At 38.5% G+C, this 23,453-nt stretch overlaps 1 protein-coding gene across 4 annotated transcripts in view; it reads left to right on the top strand.

The window, feature by feature from the left end:
• ANKRD44 (ankyrin repeat domain 44) overlaps nucleotides 1–23,453 on the top strand; it is a 277,127-nt gene that overhangs the window by 77,886 nt on the left and 175,788 nt on the right. The gene's annotated exons all lie outside the window — the stretch shown is intronic.

Below are 23,453 nucleotides of genomic sequence, written 5' to 3'. Positions count from 1 at the left end.
CAGCTGCAAACTTGATCTTATTCTCTGATTTTTTTTGTCCCCTGAAGTGACTTGATTGCTTTTAAAGTAATCTTAAAATCCATATAGCATTAAAAAAACCTAAAATATATTTTTAAAAAGATTCCATACTCCCAAAGATACAAATATTTAATCTCTTGAAGTGACTGTGGTTGAGATATGAATTTTTCTAACAAGGAACGAAGAGTTCTAAACTTATTTACTCAAAAAGTCTAATAAACCAGATCTTTAAAAGTGTTAGAATTGTCTTGTTTATGAAAACTTGCACTTGATTTAAATTGGCCATTTAGAGATTCTATGAACCAGTTGCCAAGAGCTTAGCAATGTACAGGCCCAATTCTTTATTTGCTCAATAGCAGTTTTATACTTAGGCTTAGCATATAAGGCTGATAATTGTGGCATGATAAGACTACACAGTGTTCAAGTGTATAATAAGCCTTGCTTAGCTGGAATAGAGAAATATTTGCCAGTGCTCTGCTAATGAGGTGTTCTTTGTACTGTTTAATTAGCTGGATTTATTTTAGCTAAGGTTAAATGTGCTTAATATATTTAACAGAGGTCTTGAAATGATGTGTGTTGAAGTTAATTAGAAGAAATGCAGAAAAATTCCAAGCAGACTTTCTGTGGAATAATCATCACCACACTGATATTATTTTGGTTCATCTTAGAAAATCCAGAAAGCTGTTTGGAAGAAGATATGCTGAATCCTAATCTATGCCAAAAATAACATTGTCTATATTATAGACACTTTTATAGACCGCTTGTAGAGCAGGTGTACAATCCTCTCCGTTGGAGGGTATTCCTCATTCAAGCTAATCTTGTTTAGGGTGATGTACCAGACTGCGTTCGAGGGGTGCAGATCACTGAATGGTTATTTTTAAGTCTATGTATGAGGCTGAAGTCATGCAGGGTTAAAATTATCCTTGAGAACCCTTTGGAAGGCTCCATCTAGGAGGCCTACTCTCTGTCTTTGAGGCCAACACAGCCAGTGTTGCCTGCAGAGTTGGAACTGATTGCTGCTTCTTCGAGCACCAGATAAGCAATTGGCTTGTGTTTAGGGGCTGACTTGTATGAAAAATGTGTTTCTTTAAACACTAGAGTCTCACTCAACTCTGTGATAAGTTCACACTGTGAGAAGCTAGCTGGAATGAGACTGCCTGAAGGAACTATGACATGATGTTTCTTCCTCTGCTCTCTCTCACCCCGGGGTGTGAGGTCATTGAGTGGGATGGCGGGTGTGCATACACAAATGCGTGAATGTCTCTGCTCCGTCCCCCATAGTGGGTGTTATTGAATTCTTTTGAGTGAAAGCATATGTGATGCTTTCTTCTCAGACAGCAGTTGCTATGACGTGGAACATGCAAAAGTTCTTTGAAACCCTACAGTGACCTTATTGGTTAACACACACCATAAAAGCAGAGTTGAAGAGGCAGTGCGAATGAATGTATCATTTTGAAACTATTCTATAATAATACTGTAATGTTCCCTTTCCTACATGCAGTAAACATGTATTTATTGAGGGCCTACTATGTGCTAGGAGTTAGGGATACAGTGGTGACCATGGTAGGCCCAATCCCCACCCTTCTAGAACTATGGTCTTGGTAGGTCCCTGAGAATTTGCCTTTGCCTAGGAAACAATGGACTGACTAGATAGTCATTAAATCTATGGAGACTCAAATATTTGGTGCAGAAAATGGTTCTTGATTTGGGACTGTATGATGCAAATGATTTCTTTGAAACTATTCATCATCTAAGCTCCCACATCTACTGGTTTATAAAAACCAGACTCAGAGGCCAGCGGACCTTCCTATCTGATGTCAGCATCGTCTCACTGGATCACCATCTACCTGGTTTCAAACTCGCGGCTCTAACACTGACTGATCTCTGGTATCTTCTGTATCTACCAACACCGGCACCTCATTCCAATTCTTCATTCTCAGTATCTGCATGCCTACAATATCTTCTCTCCTTCCTCCTCAAATATTCATGGAGGATGTGTGTGTATGAGAGAGAGAGAGAGAGAGAGAGATTTAACATAGTAAATTACTGCACATGAGAGTTTACTTTTGATTACTAATCCTTCATCACTCCTGTTGATCACAGACCTGGAAGAGATGGCAAAGTGATTGGATACCCAGTTGTATATGTTCCTTTGGCTCTTTTGGTTTCAATCTGTTGACCTTTCACGGAGCTTTCTTGTGTTGCATCCTTTCCTATTTGCCATTTTTCACTATTCCTCTTATCTGCGATATGCTTTATGACCTACTACGTTTCTTAATGAGCACCTAGAACCTCCAAAGTTGGTAAAAGAAAGAGAATCTTGTGGTGGGTGGGCAGCAGGACTGTATGGCCCTGACTTGGTCCAAGATTCCTGTGTTCCTCAAGATGGCATACCCGGGGTCTGCCAGGATCTATGTAATTCACAGGATTAATGTGATTTCTCTTCCCATGTTTGTTTCAATGTGTATCTTAAGGCATAAACTGCAAAATTTACATGAATTTTAAGTTAAAAAATTATTTTTGAGGCAGACACTCGGGGGAATGCATTCACTTTCATCTTTTGTTACAAGTAGTTTGGAGAAAGAGATTAAATAAGGCTCGCGGAATCCTGATTCCTTGGTTAAGTTATTTGAAATATGTGGGAAACATGCAATGCATGTTGGTTGCCTTCCCTCCATGCTTCCCACTCCCTTGAATTATCCTATGTGTTATGTCTCATACCGAAGATGCTCTGCTCTGCATGCCACCCCTTCTGCATGCCCGTCTGTTCCACAATTACTGCTGATACTGCTTATGGCTTTCCTTGAACCTGCTTGAAAGGCAGACCCTCTGGTCCCTCAGAATACTGAGAGTGAATAGTGCAGAACCAAGGAGTGTGTGGAGGGTGGCTGTGCCTTGCTTTATGGCATCAGAGTGGGCAAAATGTGCTTAGAGAAGGGGTATGGGTCCACCTGGCTTGTTACCCTCTCTCGGCACACAGGTGCACAGTGGAATCTATGTAACATGAGAGATTGTAGTATGGGTGAACCCTACTGATGGAACAGGACAGGATTAGCTGATGGGCTACAACACTGACCAGAGCAGAGTCTGCCCTGGACGCTTTCCACTTCATTGAAGCCTCCACCAAAGGCTGCAGGAGAACATTTGTCCCTCCAGCCTTTCCTGCACCACTGCATGGAGCTGAGGCTGTGCTCAGCTTCTCTTTCTGACTTCTTTTGAAGCTGCTTCTCTCCATGAGGGAGGAATGGCATCTGAGCTGAAGGAAGTTGACACATACCGTTCCAGTCCATGGTACCCAGCCCCCTAATCTCACCAAAGGCAGAATGTTCCAGCAATGTGGTGATCCTTCTCTGCCTTAAGGCCTGTCTTGCAAGAGGAGAATTTGCTTCCCTCCTAATCTCTGGGAGAAGGTGATGGAGTAAGACAGGCATTAGTCCTAAGGAAAAATTTTGAATGTGCCAAGTATGTCTGTTATGCCTTCACAAAGGAGCCAGCTCAGTGGAGTTGGAAGGGCACGAGCTTTGGAATCTGACAGATCTGGATCTGGCTTCAGTCCCTCATCAGCTTTATAACTTTGGTTGGGTTACTTACATTACTGACTATCATTTTTCTCATCTATAAAAAGACGATGTTAATAATTCATTGTTAGTGGTGAGGAGGAAGCAAGATATTATATGAAAAGTGCTTGGCATGTAGTAGCAACCCAATAAACGCTCCTCACAGCTGCTGTATCTCCCAAGCCCAGTGTTGGACCCAGGGAGGCCCTTCTTGGGAGGGTCTGTATCACATTTATTTTCTTACCTTGTCTCTGTTGAAAATACCTATCCCTGCCTCCCAAACTTGTTACTCATCTTTTTTTAGGAGTCAAGAAAAAAAAAAACCCTAAATAAATGAATTCTCTGTAAGATGTGACTAATTGATAATCTACTCATTTGCTCAGAGATAATCTCAGCCTAAAGAAGAAACTAATACAAGGATGTTTATGTTTCTAAGAGAAGTTTCTTAGGTAGTAGGAGTGAGTTCCCAGTTTCTGAGAAGTTTCATGCTTTGCCCATGTTCCCCTAAGTGAGACCCCAAAGTACCCCTCTCTCTCCAGCAGCCCTCACCTTCTAGCTGCAGTTCTGTTTTCACTCGCTCTTAGACTAAACCCTTATGCCGATTCTTTGTTCTGGTTCATAAGGCGATCTTGTGCTGTGTGCTGAGGCAGCATGCTTATCTGTCCATCGTACAGAAATCAGAAGCAACTGTTTTAGCTCTTAACCCTTTCTAGTTTTTTATGGCATTTTACATAAACTATTTCAGTTCTTAGAGGAACACAAATTAAAGTAGTTACATAAAAAAAATTGATCAACTTTTTAATCTTTGTATATAACCGATAGATCATCTAGGCTTCTCTTAGAGTGGTAAATAGGCTAATTGTTATTGATCAGTAATTGCTGCCTGAAGTCCTTGTGTGTTAAAAAAAAGGATTCTGAGGTTGTGTTTATGTGAGATCAAAAAGAGTATCATGCTTGATTGGTGATGTCTGCTAGAGGCACAGGAGGGGAAATGGCAGCTCATGACTACACATTTGTCATGACTTCCTCTAACTCTCTAGCCACTAGTCATTGCATCATTTCTCTCTTTATTTGCTCTCCCACTTGAGAGTAGTTAGGGAATCAGAGAAGGTGTTTTCCAGCTAGGTTTACTCTGGTAAATGATTTAGCAGGGCTGAAGCATGACACCAACTAAAACTTTTCTTTGGTTTTCTGTAGATTTCATGTTTATCCTATTCTTGATGTCCACTGACATGAATAATTAAGAGTTGTTATGAAGTCAGGGTGTTAGATCCCAAGATTCATAAACAGCATCAGGATTTGGTCCATTTGAAGAAACTTCTCAGGACATCTTGCTTTTTCATCTCTGAAGAGCCATGAGCATGTGAACTCTAGGCAAAGAAATGAATTGCATTCATGAATCACTTGAATAGTGCAAAACAAAGAGCTGCCTCTAATAGTATTGGCTGTTGTATCCACTTTGCCTTTATTATACATGCCTATTTTTCAGATAGCTTAATGGATGAATCACACTTTGTTCTGAGAGAGGCCCACAAACAGCCTTGAGGAAGTGGGTCACTTATGTGGGATTTTGGGTTATTCTTTTCCAAGATTATATTAGAAAACTTTCGAAAGCATTAAAATGAAAGCCGTTCTTGAAAAATAGACACCTGGTGTGTGACATGGCTTAGCTTTGCCCACTCACCTCTTATTGAAAGTGGAAGGGCTAATAGCTCTTGTCGGAAGTTTAGTCCCCATTCTCCGCCCCCTTCCCAGAATTACCTTGCCAGAGGGGCGAGTAATCACATAAGTTTTTCTGAGAAAAAGGAGAAACCAGCTAGCTCTTCTCTCTGACTTCCATTTGGCTCTGGCACTTTTGGTGTGTGTGTAGGTTGTTACTTGCACTGCATGTTCTTCACTAGGGCTCTTGTGGGCAGGTTTAGGTCGCACCTTGGTTTTGAGAATCTTTTGTGGAGTTACTTAGAGAGAAAATATTTAAAATACTTAACAAATCTTGGACAGCTCTTTGAGCATCCACAGTAAAATATATGTTTAGAAAGTTTGAGGAGAGCAATTCTTAAAAGTTCAACATTACTATCCAAGACTACTATAAAACCGTAACCTGATCATACCAACCAAGGCACCCATCACCATTTGGCATCACCTTTTCTTTCTTTGCGGTATAGAGGGAGGAAGACTTTAAAATTTTACTTTTAGGAATCTGTTACATTTTTTATAAGCTGATCCTGTTTGGAGGTTGACTCATAAGTACCCAGGGAATGTATGCTTCTTTTTCCTTTCTGTTTTCTCTGATTTGCTAAATGTAAAGGTTAGGATGATTCGATCATATAGGAGATCTTTTTTTTCTTTCTATAATATTTTTGGAAGAGCAGATTTTGACTCATAACTGCCCATTTATGAGGTATGCTCACCTTTGCTGGTGGACCACGGAGAGGTGTATAACACACCCATGAAAGAGCACCATGGAGAAAGAAGAAACTAGGAGAGTCTTTCTCTGCCACTTGAGATCAGTGGTAATTAATTACCTGAGCTGTTGTAAGAGTCGTATTTCAAGTGAAAAACAGAAAGGGAGGGAACGATTTCAATTTCTAACGTTCTCTTTTTCCTTCTTACTGGCCATTGAGATGCTGGAATCATAAAAAATCAGAGGAGTCATCTGCGAGGTCACAAAAAATAAAATCACCTACAAAAGGGAAGCCGCTTCATGTGTTAGCCACAGACACAGCTGCTTATTGGGAGTGATTCTTACACTGAGATCAAGTAAAGGGATGTAAAGAATGTTGCGACTGTGACTTAAACTACAAGGGCTCTGGTAAGAATGTCCTGGTCTCACCGGTGACCTAGGGCTGAGACCTGAGTGGAGTAGTTCAGCAAACAGAATAGTGTGGTCTTCTGGAGACAGTGCGTCAAAGCGTGGGGAGCCCCTCCAGACCTCTTGCAAGGCCCTGAGCAGGGGGACCCTTTGGACACCTGTGACCTGCCCTCTGAGTTGTGATTCTCTGGTTGCTGATTCTGTAATCGGTTTTTGGGTAAATCCAAACTTTTCCCCAAAGCACCTAGAACTGTCTCCAAGAAGAGTTTTCATTTAATTTAGTGTGAGGCCACATTTAGTAAGTTTTTAATAATTATTCTAATTTAATTAGTTTAATAGTCCATCCTTATTTTTTGAAATCAATCATTTCTGTTTGAGGATGATGAATTAAAATGTAGGTAAATTCATCTTTTCATGAATGAAATACACTTAGAACAGTCTGTCTGATTTACATTCTTACATAAGAATATTAGGAGTATAATTCTGAGGAGTACTGGTCTTATTAGGCTATAACTTTATAGATTTATCTTAATGACTCTATCAGAATTGATGTAGAAGGAGGGAGGAGCCAGCCTCCTTAAGTCCTTTACCTACTATGTTATTATTGATAACATAATCAACCAGTTTGCTTTTTGTATGTCACTTAATATTTTTCAAAGCATTAAGTGGTTGATTCCATAGACATCTATTGCCTAGCAGAGGGTGAACTCCATGACAGCAAGGGCCATGCTTGTTTTTTCCTTGCTTGTATGTCTAGCCCTAGCAGAATGGCCAGTGCCTTGCCAGGGCTTTGTAATAGTATTTACTATGGTAGTATTTCCTAAGATGTTTACGGAGTCTTAGTGCGGCACACGAATTCTTGGGGACCCTGCCTTCCTTGCCAGCCCCATATCTTGCCACTCCTCTCCTTACAGGCTATGCTTCAGCCCCCCTGAATCTGCTCTCATTTCCCCCCACTTGCCAGATTCCCTCTGGCCTCTGGGCCTTGTAGATGTTGCATCTTCAGCCTGGAGCTCCTTTTCCCTCATCACTTTAGGGCCCTGGCTGTGATTTTACCCCCTTCCCGAAGCTTTCCTTGGTAACACAAGGCTGTGTGACCTCCTACTTTTCACTATGATATAATTGCTTACTTTCCTGCTTTTCGCTAGATTCCAAAGCTTCTTGAGGCTGAGAACTGTCTTAATCATTCCCAAATCCACCTACTGCATTCCCTGGCTCCTCAAGGGCACTTGGGAAATGTTTGTTGAATGGGTGAGAAGAGGACAATGTGGTGTAGTTGAACTAGCATATGATTTGGAGCCAGAAAGATCTTAATGACTGGCAGTGAGCTCGGGGCATGCATACTCAAACTCCCCAAACCTTAGCTTCTCTTGCTGGGAAATGGGGTGGTGGGCATCGCTTCAGACCTCATGTGGTTGTTGTAAAAACTCAGTGAGTTGACATAAGGAAAGCGTTTCATGCAGAGCCTGCTCCATAATGAGCTTTAGTAAATTTTTCTTTCTTCGATCTCCCCTTACCTGCCAGCTAGGTCACACCATGGATTAGAGTAATAAAATTCTGGCATCAGAGACAGAAATTCTGTACAGTGATTCCAAATCATCTGCCTGGCAGCTGAGATACGTTTTAAAAATACATTCCTGGGCTCCACCCCGTGGTTCTGGGATGGGTCCAAGTAATCTGTATTTCTTTTGACTTTCTAATGCTCATCTACGACTGGGAACTTCTGACCTAGTCCAACTCTGACCCAAAGCAGGAATCTTATTTATGTAGCTTCTTCTGGAACATTTCAGGCAGCTCAGTGCATTTTGAAATCCCCTGTTTATTGTTGGACAGCTGTTCTAATAATTAGAAACCCTCCCATATCTACTGGGCCCAATTCTGCCTCTTGACAATGCCCAACCTTTAGTTCAGGTTCTGCCTTCTAGAGACACATGGATTAATTCCATACCATCTTCCACATAGCCATTTTGTTAGGTATTTGAAGTTACTACTCTGTCCCTTCAAAGGTTTTTCTTTTCCAGCCTAAACATTCCTGTTCCTATAAACTAGAGTTTGCTAACTGGCGCCTGTGGGCTACATCCGGTCCACAGATGTGTTTTGTTTGGCCTGTGGTGTTTGAGAAATATTGAGTGAGTTGCCAACGTTTAAAAATCATGGCATTTTACTGAAAAGTCTGAAGCTCTGGCGTCTCTTGAAAACTCAAAAGATCTGGATTTACAATTTTAGTTTTGAACAAAACATAAATTCTCCAGATTGTTATACAAATTTGTAGATTGTTCATCGAACCACTCCATAATATTGTCTAGCCCCCTCTATTGAAGTCATTATGTCACGTGTATTTTAGATCTTCCATTATTTTTGTTATCTTTTCCTATCTGGCCTCCAAAGTGTCAAGTAGTCTTATCATTTAAAGAAGTTTTTTATGATTATAAAAATGATATTTAATGCTAAAAACCAATATTATAGAAAATTTGGGAAATTACAGAAAAATATAACAGAAAATGTATCTGTCAATAACTATTTAGCATTTTTATAAATTTTCTTCCAGTTCTTGTTTTTCTGTGCTTACTTATATATTATGAAGCTGAGATCATACTGTAAGTAATTTTATAGACTGCTTTTTCCACATATTCCACATCTCCTTAAATTCCCTCAAAAGATCAGTTTTAATACCTAAAGTATTCTGTTTTGCGTATTGTAACTTTTTATTGTGGTAAAATACACATAGCATGAAATTTACCATTTTAACCATTTTAAAATGGTATGCAGTTCAGTGGCAGCTAGTACATTTACAATGTTGTGTAGCCATCTCCACAATCTAATTCCAGAACATTTTGTCACCCCAAAAGGAAACCCTATAGCCATTAAACAATCACTTCCTAATCCGTTCTCCCAATCCCTGACAACCACTAATCTGTTTATTATCTCTATGAATTTGCTTAATCTGGATATTTTATATAAGTGGAATCATACAACATGTGGCCTTTTGTGAATTTTGTGGCTTCTTTCACTTAGCATGTTTTCAGGGTTCATCCATGTTGTAGCATCTATCATGATATGTCATTCCTTTTTATGGCTGAATAATATTTGATTATATGGCTAGGCCACATTTTATCTATTCATCAATTGATGGACATGTGAGTTCTTTCCACCTTTTGGCTGTTGGAATAGTGCTTTATGAACATTTGTGTACAATTTTTTGTTCGAACACCCATTTTCAGTTCTTTTGAGTATATACCTAGGAGTAAAGTTTCTGGGTCACATGGTAATTCTGTGTTTAACTTACTGAGGAACTGCCAAACTGTTTTCCACGGTGGCTGTACTATTCTATACTCTTATGAGCAGTGTTCCAGTTTCTCTCATTCTCACCAACACTTATTTTTTTGTTTTGTTTTAGCTTTCCTAGCGTGTCTTAAGTGGTATCTCATTGTGGTTTTGATTTGCATTTCTCTAATGACTAATGATGTTGAACATCTTTTCGTGTTTCTGTTGGCCATTTGTATATCTATTTTGGATTTATGTATTATAACTTAATAGTTTCCCTAGCTTTGACGTTGGTTCCTTTCTAATATTGGCTATCATGAATATTGTTGTTATGAACATCTCTATACAAAAATTGTATGAATATCTAGTTATTTCTGTAGGATATCTTCCTCGAAGTGGGAGTATGGGGGTCAAAGGTATAATATTTCCAAGGTGTTGATATTAAGGACCACATTCAGCACTGTATATTTGAAGAGCACATATAAGTTGTTTGAACAGCCTTTTCTAGCGCCTGTGCTAGGATTTCTCTCTCTGACTTACTGCAGAGTTCATTGGAATGGGACCTAATTTCCCTGGAGATTCTGCTATGCAACTTATCTATGAACCATTAGTCAAATTTCTTCTGTAAAACATGGTGGCTCCTTCCCAAAAAAAAAAAAAAAAAAGAGAGAGAGAGAGAGACATTGTTGATTAAATACTCTGATGAGTTCTGAGTGAGTAGAACTCATTGTAGGCAACATGCATGGTGACCCTGCTGTTCTCATAGAGTGAGTTCACTTACTATCACCTAGAGCCCTTGGTGGTTTGTTTCCTCATAAAATCTGGTTTTCTCCTTTTTGTTCTTGAGGAGTTGCTTGTTTTGAACCCATCTTTTCTGATGAGGAAAAAGGTTTCTGCTAGCTTTGTGACTTGCCCTAGTTATATAACACCTACTCACCAAGGCTAGAGCAAATTCAGTTCTCCTGGCTTGTCAGATAATCTCTTTCCATTTCCCTCAGTGGCCTTGTTTTGACATTTTTTTATTGGTCATGATTCAAGAGGTGAAATGTAGTCCCACATGCCAAATGTACTCAGAGTGCTCTAAAAGAGAGAACAGGCCTCAGCACGCCCGGCCGTTGTTTTACTGCCTTTGGCCAAGCCCAGGTCTATCCCTGGGAGGAGGAAGGGCAGCCAAAAGTCCCCTTAGCTGGGACAACGGGACTGTGATCTCAAAGGAACCATGATCATATTGTGCATTTTAGACCACTAGAATGTTATGTGTTGACTGAGTAACAGTTGCTAAGTAAGGGTTTTGACAATAGGTGTGTAGTGTATATTCTCAAATCTAGATTTAACTTGCAAAAATTCGAATGGGATCCCCACACCATGTAGAGCTGATGCAGGAGGAAGTTGGTGAGAGAAGAGGGTGTGGAGCCACCAAGAAAAGAGCCCCCTCAGTTATGGTCAGCGGGCCCCAGTCTCAGATCTTAGTTGCCTTTGTGGTTGGGCTGGTGCAGCGGAAGTCAAGGACTTTTTTTTCTTTCTACTGCTAAATAGAAACACACAGCAAATTGTTTTATTTAAACTCAATAATTCCCTCTCCTCATTAAAAGTTCTTATTTTCTGCAATATGAATGTCAAGGTTAAGTCTTTCAACTTGGCATTCAAGTTCACATCCTAGGAGTACATCTTGTTTTCCTAAAGTTTAAAAAATATGTTGAAAGCTAATTTTAGACTGGGAAGGGTAGTTAAAAAAAAAGAAAGAGAATCATAGACTTCCCCGTGGCACCACCTCAGTTAAAAATTATATGCAACTTTTAAATCTCAAGTCTTTGAGATAAAAGGCACATTAATTTACTTATGTCTTATTAGATTTCAGAACTTTCTCATAGAGTTACTTATAATCAGTATCAAGGCATAATACATATCTGGCAAACACACTGAACTCTCAATCTTATTTACCAATATGACAAAGTTTAAAACATGTAACTAAATATATTTTATGTTTAAATGGACTTGGTAAGTTACAAACATAGCATTGCAACATAGAGGGAAAGACAAACACTGTAGTAGCTAATTTATCAATACCAACATTTTTAAAGTTTTGATCCTCAAAAGAACTGTTTTTTTTTGTTTAAATCACAGTCATTTAAATGTCATTCCATATTATTTGTGTAATTTTCCAGATGGACAGAAACAGTTTAAATGACTGTTGTTGTTTAAAGGGCACAGAACAAGGTGATGTGTGTGAGTGTGTGTGTGTGTGTGTGTGCGTGCGCGTGTGCACGCGCGCGCGCGCACGTGTGTGTTGGCGTTGGGATGGTGGGCATGGGAAAGAGGAGAGGAAGAGATTTGGGGTGCATTTAAAAGATTATGCTGACAGAAAGTAGTGCATTTTATTTTATTGTTGTTGTTTAAATTAGAGCGTAGTTGACATACAATATTAGTTTCAAGTGTACAGCATAGTGATTCGACATTTATATATCTTACGAAGTGATCACCACAATAAGTCTAGTTACCATCTGTCACATACAAAATTATTATGATCTATTGACTATATTCTCTGTGCTATACATTATATCCCCATGACTTATTGGAAGTAGTGCATTTTAAATCAGTGTTAGTGTAATGCTCTGTGGCAGCTAAGCTTGGGATTCTTTTATGCCTTTAAGCAGAGGCTGGGTAGGGATGGGAGGAATATGAAAGGGGCCGTTTGGAAAAGCAGTGACTTGGAGAAGGGACTGCTTATTGTCACTCTCCTGAGCATATGTGTGTGTAAAGTCAGTGCTGTGCCCTGGCTTATTTGTCATTCCAAAACGCAATTTTTTTTTCTTCATAGAGCTAAACCATTCCCAGCTTTGTTCAAGTCCTTCCTCCGCCACAGACACCTCTAACTTCTTAGCCCTTCTTGCTGCCTCCTCTTCTAAATCAGAGAAGGCCTCTAAAATGTTAGGGCTAAAAGAACCTCTGGGTTTCCTCCGGCCTGTCATTGTGCTGAAAGAAAATTTGGCATCTATTTATGTGAAGTCTGTAGGACACAGTTGAGTCCCATCTCTCAGTTCAATTGTTTTGTGTGAGTTAGGTTTATTTCCCCATCTGTATTTGGCACTCTCTGAGGAAGGGACTATGTCACACATTTCTTTTGTATATTTCATAAAAATAGTGTGTAATAGGTACTCAGAAAATGTCTTCAGCTCTGGTAGCACTTTCTATGAAATGCTCTGGCCAGGATAGATACTGATAAAGGGTTGTTTGTTGTACCACAAACTAGAAGTAACCTGAACGCTCATCTAAAGGGGACTAATTGAATATATTATAATATATCCATATTATGGAATATTATATAGCTATTAAAAGAAATGAATTAATCTTATAGCTACTGGCCTGGGGGCTGTCCTCAATATTTTATAGTCTTACAAATAGCTGGAAAGGAAAATAGTAAAATCCTACTTTTGTGTTAGTAATGTAACCTATGTCTTTATCTGTATTTCTGTATATCAGAAGGAACATGGAAAAGATGTGGAGGGATACCCATTAGATTGTTAATAAAGGTGGTGGGAAAAGTTATTGTTTTTTCTTAACCTGTCTCTGTATTGTTGCAACAGGGAAACTACTGAGATTAAAAAACAGCAAGAGAAAAGAGAAAATGCATAGAGGCTTTCATGCATTAGAAAGTCTGTTCCCTATAATACTTGTTACTAGTTTTCAAATTTTGCATGATCAAAAAAAAGTTTTTTTTTCTTTGACTAAATTTTAGAATTAAGACATAAAGATGACATTATACTTGGATTAGGGTTTTTTGTTTGTTTTTTTCAGTTCATGACATGAAGATAAGATTTTTTTTTTCTCACGACATGAAGATGTTTTCTTTTTATCAAAACCTAAACTATGAAGGTAGCACTAAAACCGAAAGCCTCAATGCTTGGTTTCTGTGGTGCAGTGGGGAGAGAAGTAACAGGTTGTACAGATGCAGGATGCTGAGTGACTTCAGAGTCCTAAGAACTTCCTGTCCCAGAGCTGAACAGAAAGAGTCAGCTACTGGAGGACCTTGCATAAGTGGAAAAGTAAAGCAAATGCTGCAGAACTTCCGGTGCTCCTCCGCTGATGGTTGGGGCAGTTTTGCTACATAGAGAGCCCTGCATCCCTCAAAGGAAGTTGAAGAGAGTCTTTCTGAACATAGGCCCCCATGCATCCATGTATTAGCTCTTGCTGCAGTAAAAGCAGGGATAGTTCACTTACCTTTTAGATCCACATGTTGGCCTTCAGAGAATGCATCTTCTCATATCTGATGGACACTGCGTACCCAGCGCCTCTCACCCAGACTGTTGTTGTACTCCCCTAACTTGTTGTATCACTTGTCTTTTCTTCGAGTTCATCACACACTCCATTGGCAGAGCGATTGCCCTCAAGCACGACCCTTAGGTTCTTCCTCTGCTCTAAAACTTTGCGTGGCTCCCAGCTCTGAAGAAAAAGGTCTACATTTCTTAGCGTGGAATTCAAAGCCTCCCCATCTACTCCTCAGCTTACCCCATTTCTCTCATGCTCCAGTCAAATGAAATGGTTCCTTGTACACGTTCAGTCTTCCCAGCTTCTGCTCGCGTTCTTCTGAGGTAGGAGCACTCCCTTCCCATTCTGTTCGTCTCTCCAGTCTTCAATATTCAGATCAAAGGCTGCGTGTTTCAGGAGGCCCGGTGTGCTCTCACCCCCTTCTTCATGTGTTTCCATGGTATTGTCCTTACACTAACCTGTATGTACTCATATACTTCCTTTTACACTTCAATAACTCGCTTGAGGGAGGGACTGACTACAACATCTCAATATCTGCATTTCTTATGCTTAGTAAACTTTTTACATTTAGTCAGCCTTCATTGGATTGTATTAAATAGTTGTTATCTGAAATGTACCAGATTAATTTTTAAAAAACATATTTTTTATCTCTTGTTGAGAAGGGGTGCTGGCAGAGAAAAAAGAAATATGAACTGAATTGGTTGGTGTCTCGGCAAGAAAATATGATGTGACTGTTCTTTTTTGCAAAATTTCCCATTTTATGTTATCTACTGATTTTCAGTCTCTTGGACTCCTCTCTTCCTGCTGCCTTATCATTTCCTTTTGACATATGTTACCATGACATTGGGTGGGGAAATTGAGAAGATGCTTCCTGGAAGACGACCCCAAGGGAATCTCTATGTATTTTCGTTCCCATGACTTTCCTGCTTTTGCGGGCAGCAGGAGACCCTCCAGTCTTCTCAAGCAGAGACTAAATGAAGTCCTGGTTAACCCACTGCCTTAGATTGAACAGCCAGAGCCAGGAAAGTGACTCAGTTTTGCACATCTCCCTACTCCCCCACCTGGCTCCCTGTGGAGAGGTGGTGAGAGTTTAACTATATCTCTCTTTTCAAGGAAATCATATGGAATTTGAAGAAAAAGAGCTATGGAAAGAAAGAAGGAGATTTAAAAGAAAACAAACATAGTATTTGGAAAAACTTGAGCAAAAAATGGCTTCTTGGTGTTTTGAAAGAATCCGGGTTCTAACAAATATCAGCCACACCCAATTTGGAGTTTGCTGAAATCATGAATTACTTCATGTGATTGAGTTAATCTATATATCTCATATATAGTCATTCCATCCTCCTTAAAGATGGCAAGAAACTGCTACCTTCCTGATAAACGCCTTTTATTTCTGCACACTGATTTTGTTGTTGTTTTTAAAGGACACCGGAATTGCTTTATTTAGCTTCCAATTTCTGAGATTCTCAAAAATTATAATTAGACTATATGAGAATATTACTAATATAGATCATTTTCTATCATATTTTTTCTTTAGAAATACTATTTTATTTTTGCTTTAATTATGATAGGGATGTACAAATCAGGCATTAATAAAAAGTCACGTTTGTACAATACGTCCTAAAGCCGAGAACCACTTTCTATATCTGAAAAGACAAAAACACATTCCACTGATTACACTCATTACTCTGAAAATCACCTTCTGGATATATATATATATATATTTTTCCCCACAAAGATCACTAAAGTGGCTTGTATTGATTAATGTTATTAAATTACCTTTCATATTTAAAACCACATGAATTCAGTATGTTATAAGATACAGTTATACAAAGAATGCAAGCAAAACCAAGATAGGAAATAAAACTTCTATGACAGTTTTTCAAAACAGGAAATTATTGTAGAAGCATATTCTTGTTCTTTTTGTTTTACTAAAATTACATTGATTTAAATATTCTCTATGAATTTAGCTCTCGGATTCATTGTGCTCTTGCTTAAATTAACTTTCTTTGAAAGTTAACTCTCAAACATTAGTTAATTAACTTAGCTAAAGTTTAGATTTGATCTCAAGCCATTTGAAACTAGACAGAGCAAAAAAGATGTAGATAGCTGGCAGCAGATCTCAGTGAAAATATGGTATTTGGCAAAGTATGGCTGCCTTGTTTGCTTTGCTTTTCTCTTTATGGATGTGGCCTATTTTTGAAATGCTATGGTTTAAATTCAGTGATCAAGTGACAAGTCTGACAAAACAGAACCTGCTTCCACAGAGGTTCTGCAGGGGAAAAATGGAAGTGTTCCAGGAACTAAAGGAAGTAACTTTGACTTCACCTGGAAACATTAGTGTCTCAGGGGGCAGGAGATTTGGGCTCTACATAAAGAGTGAAAGGAAGAGTGGCCAAGATGCTGAGCCAAACTTGCATCCAAGAATAGAGCAACATCAAAGAACTGAAAACAGTATCTGTTGTTTCTACTACATGTATCCCTATAAGTAGCAGTCAGGAAGCCTGAGATAAAGGAATATTGGAAAGTTCTTTCCTATGATGCCTTGGATCGTGGCAATACTCTTCCAACTGGGTTCTTTAGCTCCATTCTCTTGTTCTCCAATGCTCAGCACACACTGTGGGCAGCTCAAATGTTTGCAAAAACTCTTGCTCAAGACCCCAGTTTCTGTTTGCCCACAAATTAGGTTAAAATTCCTCCTGCTGATTTGGTGCTCTCCCCACTCAGTTATTTACTTTTCTATCTCTTCAGTTACTGTTCTCCAGTAGGAAAGACTTATTCCAGTATCATTCTTCAAAATCCAGTTCAACATCTACCTTCTTCATCTTTCTGATAACTGAAACCCACACTGGGCCTCCCTATTTTGAAAAATTGTAGCTCTTTGTTTTCTAACTTTTGGCACGATTATTAATTGTTAGTTATTTTGTTGAGACTATATTTAGAAATACGTACACATATATAGTCACTTTATGGCATAAATATACATATATGTACAGAATATATATAATATATATAGTGACATTTTTCCTTACTGAGTCATAAGGTGTAGAACATTTCTTTGTAGGAAGTATATTGAAACTGAAGCTGAATTCCTGATCATGAATTATATATATTTATTCTATATTCATTGTATTTATTGCATTTTTTATATTAATATGACATGTGAGAGAAAGTACTAAACTGCTACCAACAGGAAAATCATTTGACCCCCAAACTCCAAATATTGAATTAATCTCCTTATGACCATCAGGAGGTTGTAAAGGAAAAGTGTAATGTATGCATTTATGGTAACCTTAAATAGTAAAATTATGATTTCACATCCGATCCAGTAGACATGAATATGTGGCACACTTTGATTAGTTAAAGAAAGATGATGGATTATTCAGGTGAGTTGCTTTTATTTTATTTTATTTTATTTGAATTGCTTTTATTTTGGTTTTATAAATTAGGTCCCTAAGTCCAGAGAGGTTGTGTGACATTTTTGAGGTTGCTCAGTGTAATAAAGGACAAACCGGGCTCAGTTTGATTTTTGCTCCCCTGCCTGTAAAAGCTTCTCTCCAGTACGATGGGCTTCTCTTCTTTATAGGTGGTGTTGAGTGGGTCATAATCCTAACTTGATTTATGTGCTTTGCAATTTTTTTTAGGAAGTCTCTCTAGATCCCTTATTTTTCCTATTGTATGATGGAGGGACATAAATGCACTTGCCTGGGAAAGTTTTCAAGCTTATTCGCTCAAAGTCAACACCAATCACTATTTTTATTGAGTGCACACTAGGCATCCGGCCCTGTAAAAGGGGTGCTACATATATTATGTAATCTTGTAAACACATTTTATAAAATGGCTATGATAACCCCATCTTGTAGATGAGGGAACTGTGGCTAGGCGTTAATCCCAGGCTGGTCTGATACCATATGTTAATCCCTTTCTGTGGAAGAAAAAGATCTCAGGCCTGTGAAAATCAACAAGTTGCTTCCAGATTTCATCTTAACCGATACTGTTGCTTCATCATTTTCTTTTACCTAACCCTTCTGAGTAACTAGTAGCAAAGTTGAGGTGCCTGGGTTTCATTTTTTCTTGGGTGAGCTAACCTCTGGGGAGGGTGGTAATGAGTAGTACTATATTAAAGAGCAGAGAAATAGCCCAAGAGAATCTCAAGAAAGAAAGGTTCAACAAAGGATATAGATGTTCCCCAAACTGGATAACTGGTCCTTGAGTAACTATAGTCAATGCCTATGTGTTATTTTCATTTTGGAAAAGGTTAGATAATAAATTAGTTTTCCTGTTTTCTGACTATAGTTTTTATTTATTTATTTATTTTTTGGTAATGTTTAAGTAAAGGGTTAATAAATGGCCAGAGATACTTAGAATTTTATGCTTTTTCTGTTTTTAATAATAATTGGAAACATTATAGACATTTGCTTTGCAGCATAGTTTGTAGGAAGCATTGTCAAATACGTAATCCTGCATTAAAAAATGTTTATGAGGACTCAGTATATTTTGAACAGTTTGTAAGGGAAGCAGATTTTGATTTTATGACCATTATTATCTTTCTGTGATGGAGTGAACTTCTCCCCAAGTAAAGAGTGATCTATATTCAGAAAGTACTTAATGGCATCCATTCAGCAGATCACACAGCAGGACCCACATGAACAGAGCTAACAAGTTTCGTCCATTAGATTTAGTGACTTGAACAAATTTTTATTATCCTTTTGTAAAAATGCTAGCACTGCTTCATACAAAAACCAGTTGTTACCTAATGAAGTGTTTCAGCATGTTCATATAAGTTGATGGTTTCATATGGCCATAGTATTGCTACATCAGCTATTAGCTACTAATAACATGCTCCCAGCTTGCTTTAATGACATACTGTACTCAGAATACTCAAGTATGGACAGATGTTTCAGAATATCATTTTTTTTCCTCTTGGCCATTGATTGATTCTCTACACCCACTGCTGATAAGAATACAAGATGTTTTCTTTAAGACTTAAAGTCTTTAATGACCAAATCTAATCAGAAAAAGACAAGCAACACACCAGGAATTTGTAACGAAAGGCTAGAGCATCTTCTTGGACCTTTTTACCGTTGGCCGTAGTTACAGATGCTCAGTGACAGCCTCTATCACTCTGCTTATCTTCCAAAGCCAATTTATTAGTAAAGAACATGCAGCTCTGACAAAAATCAAATTGGTGGTTTCATTAGGGGATTTTGGAGGAGAAACCCACGACCTCATTGCAGGTTGGAGTGGGTACTCCACACTAGCTAGACCTTCTTCATAGAACCCATGATGGGCTTTATTGTTAAACTGTCAGATGCCATTAGTAGCGCTTTTTAAAAGTGGAATTGAAGGAGTAATTAAATTGGGTTTTGCAATGACGAAAATGATACAGTAACATCTGGGTTTTAGATAGCTTTATTCTTATTACCTAACAACCTGGACCCTCAGGGGATCAATAGGAAAGTTTTTTTTTTTAAATTTTGAAATGTAAATAGTGTATGTATTTATTACTAAGAACTCTCTCAAAAGCTCGAGTTCTTTTATGTCTTGAATAAAGTGCATCCTCCAGCTACCTTCTTTTAATTACCCACCCTGAACATTTCCTCCTCTCTCTCAGGTAACAAATTACCATCTTGCTCCCCCTAGTGGAATTGTAACTCTACTGCAAGTTTAAAGACTACAGTACGTTTGATTTAGAGTCTTATTTTTGAAAATCAGGTATTTTCTCAATTCGTTTTCAAAAACAGAATGAAGTAAAAAAATATTGCATTGGATTGGCTGATGAGGATGTGGATAGAAAAAGTGTCTTTTTTTTCCTGATAAATTTTCTGTTCCTAATGTTAGCAAATTTAGCTGTATCATTTATAATGGCTGCCAAATTCAAGAGGCCTCTCTGCTCTGCACTTCCGTCTTGGAGAGGTCAAATGTCATCAGCCTGGCAGACAGACAGTCATCTCTAGAAGGCAGTTGTCAACACTCCTGGCAACGATTGATGGTAGGGTGCTAATGGTGGATGATGTTGAAAGACGAGACAGATCCCATGAGAATATTGAATCTCATTTGTACCACTGGCAAAGTAGGCCCAGGAAGTATCCTTCTGCCTTCTAAAGGGACTGTGCCAATATCTACAGCACATGGCACTCATTTCCAGTTTACGGTTTCTAAGTCTGCTAAGAAAATTCTAGTAATTAAAGCTAAAATTATTGCATGCCTCTCTTAAGAATTTAAATTTCTTTAGGGAATAATAACCAGGGTTTCATGGCATTGGAATTTCTCTCTCTCTATTTTTTTGCCACTATTTGTTTTGCACAACTTTGACCCTTGTCATTAATTTGAGTTTATTCAACTGTGTTCTGTATTGCACACAAAACACTCCTATTTTGTATATGGTAGTGTTGAATGTGTGAAACTTAGAAAAGAAACATCCATACATGCCAAGGCTTAGGACTCTGCTCTTTTTCAGGTAAGACTTTGCTTCTAAGCCTTATCAAAGTCAAGGCAAAAACTCAAAAGATACAGTGGTTGCCAAATTAGTGACCAAAAGAGTATAACTGTTGATACTTATGAGCAAGAATATTGTAATTAGAATATTCCCCCTTTCTTAAAATCATGTAATAAGATAGTATTTAGATATATCTTTTTTCAAGTATTTATTCTTAGGGTAAGTGTTTATACTTAAGGAAAAAATGAAACAGCAAGATCGGATTAAAATCCCAACAAAAGGGAATGTCACAGTGCTCTCTGGGTATGTTTTATTTGGGGAGAAACAAAGATATACCCATAATGTTTTTTTGTTTTTTTTGTTTTTTGTTTTTTTTTTTAATGCTAACTTGCTCGAATCACAGTAATTTAGTCCAAGAATTATATCCATGCAAACACACAGCTCCCATTCAAGCAGACATGTATTTGTGAAGTTCAGGTTTAGAATCACATGATGCTTGGACTTACAATTGTGAAAACAATGATGTCACAGTGGCCAGGTGGCTCAGCTGGGGCTAGAGATGTCTATCTAGTAAGACTCTGGGCTTTGGAGACCAGGCACCTTTCTATTCCACAGGGACTGTGAGGGATTTGTATGTAAATCAACATATATCTCTGTGTATAAATGCACAAGTACAGATACAGATGTGTATGCACTTGTGCAAACATAGGCATGTACGTGTGGTTGTGTCTAGGAATATATGTGACTACAGTATAAAAAGAGTTATAACAGTAGCTCAGTGTCTTCCTCCCAATGGATGCTGGGAATTCTATGCATTGACAATGTTCTGCCAAGCAACTTTTAGCAGATCTAGGCCTGGAGGTGTTGTTGGGCAAGTGTACACAACATTCTTTGCTGGGAATTCTGTGCATTGACAATGCGCTTCAAAATGGTCTCAGAAACTGGAGCTAGAGGTGTTTGGGGAACTTTATACACCACTCCCTGCTGAAAGAGTGTGTTGGCATCCTTGTCTGGCAGCTTTGTCAGGGTGGCCCTCCTTGGGAACATTCCAGTCATAGTTTAGAACCCTTGTCTTTCTTGAGAAGTGTGAGGACTGAATGCAACAGAATATCTGTACACATTTCTTACACTCATGAGGGATGTGAAGCTTTGCTTACCTAGCTGTGTTTCCTTAAAGTGACTAACTAGTGATGCATTAACTACCAGGATGGGTTTGCTCCTCAGAATCTTTACTTCTCAACTGTTGATTGATCACTGTTGATTAACACTAAAATCTTGTCAGTGTCTGCTTTTGCTTGTCATCCTATGGTTATTGGTGTTTGTTAGTTGTTTTTTCTTAAGTTCAAAAAGACAGAAAAGTGCACACAAGCATTTGGCCATGAGCACAATGGATAGAGAATTATGAAACAGATAAACAAGATTCAATATTCTTGTTGAAATCCTGAGTTTGTGTTGGACTCTGTGTTTTATAGGAAATGTAGTCCTTGCCACAGGGCAGATAACCCAGAGACTTAGTTAGCGGGTAGTCAGCAAACATATGGAAGGATCTCATCATTTTAGGCAGAGCAACCAATTGACACTGATCCAGAAGAAAAGTTGCATTCTTTTCAAGACTTTTTTTCTTCAACTTAATTGTTGGCAATTTGAAAAAAATATCTTTGAGTTGGCAAGAAGGTAGAGTTGAGAGAGTATTTGGGCCAAAAAGAGATACATCTATTAACCTGCTGGAAACTTATGGCAGAGGGGAAAACTGTGGACAAATTCTTGGCATATTGAAATATTTATCTGCAATTTAATATTTTTTATATAGTGTTTCTTCGGGAAATCTTACTACATCCTATTGACCAGTCCTATTGATACTGGTCCCCCCAATTAACCATTGAAACCTATAAGAAAGGCAATTGGCTGGTAAAAAAAAAAGAGGACAGAAAATATATAGGAAAATGAGGATTGCACAGGGGAGGACGAGGCTAATAATTTTACCTTAGGCCTATGTTCACCAGTTCCTAAGAATTAAGTGGGAATTTATTAAACATCTAGATTCAACAGTATCCTTTTTGGGCAATATGTTTAATAGTATCATAAAAATATAAAACTTCCCAATTTTCTCAAAAAAAAAAAAAATCTAGATTCACAGACCTACACCCTAGATATACTAAATCAGAACCTCCAGGAAAAGGATCTGAGAAGACTGTTTTAACAAGCATCTCAGGTGATTCTTATAGTCAGACAATTTTGGGAAACTGCTGCTATCTAATTGCCTACTAAGACTAAAATATTTCCAAAAATTATGAGGAAGAGGTGGGGTGGGGAGGGAGGAAGAGAGAGAGAGAAGGAGAAAGAGAGGGCAAGAGAAAAGGAGGAAGAAAGAAAGAGGGAAATTGCTAAGGTATTTTAAGTTTGAAAAAAAATCATCAAATACTCCACATTGGCATTGTTAAACATTTTTTTTTTTTAAATGAAACTATGTTATTTGTGTAGAGTTATATGGTTACAGAGGGTTTTCCTATAAATGATCTCATTTGTTCCTAATAACAGTCCTATGAGGGGCTGGACAGCAAAGATCATGCTCACCCCCAGACTACACATGGGGAATGGGCTTAACATGTAGCTGGCAAGTGGTGGAGCTGACTTTGAATAGGACCCTTCACCCCATGGGGCCAGCTCAACACTAACCACTTCTCCTCTTTTACCCCACATACTGGTCACCAGGTTGATGGCAGCATTTCTAACATATCAGGGTCTTTGCATATTCACACCTTTGCATACTTTGATTTCTCTGCCTGGAATGCCCTTCCTTGTCTGCAAATTCATATTCATTTAGGTGCCTTCCGGGAAACTTTTTTGGATACACTCTTCTCCTCATCCTACCTACCACCCAAGTAGAGCTAGTTTCTCCTACAGCTGCTTTTCCATCACACTTTATATATCCTTCTACTATGTGTTCAGTCTTGTTTAATGTCGGTGAGTTCAATAATAAGCGCTCAGTAATGCCCCTCCTTCTTGCTCCTCACCCCACTGTTATACCACTTACTTTAAATAGTCAGCGGGTCATAATCGCATTTAAAACTCAGTGCTTGTTGGCTAAAGCTATGGG

The sequence above is a fragment of the Pteropus medius genome, unplaced genomic scaffold (assembly GCF_902729225.1).
Source record: "Pteropus medius unplaced genomic scaffold, Ma_sr-lr_union100, whole genome shotgun sequence".
Taxonomy (NCBI): Eukaryota; Metazoa; Chordata; class Mammalia; order Chiroptera; family Pteropodidae; genus Pteropus; species Pteropus medius.
This window is presented reverse-complemented; position numbering and strand designations above follow the sequence as displayed.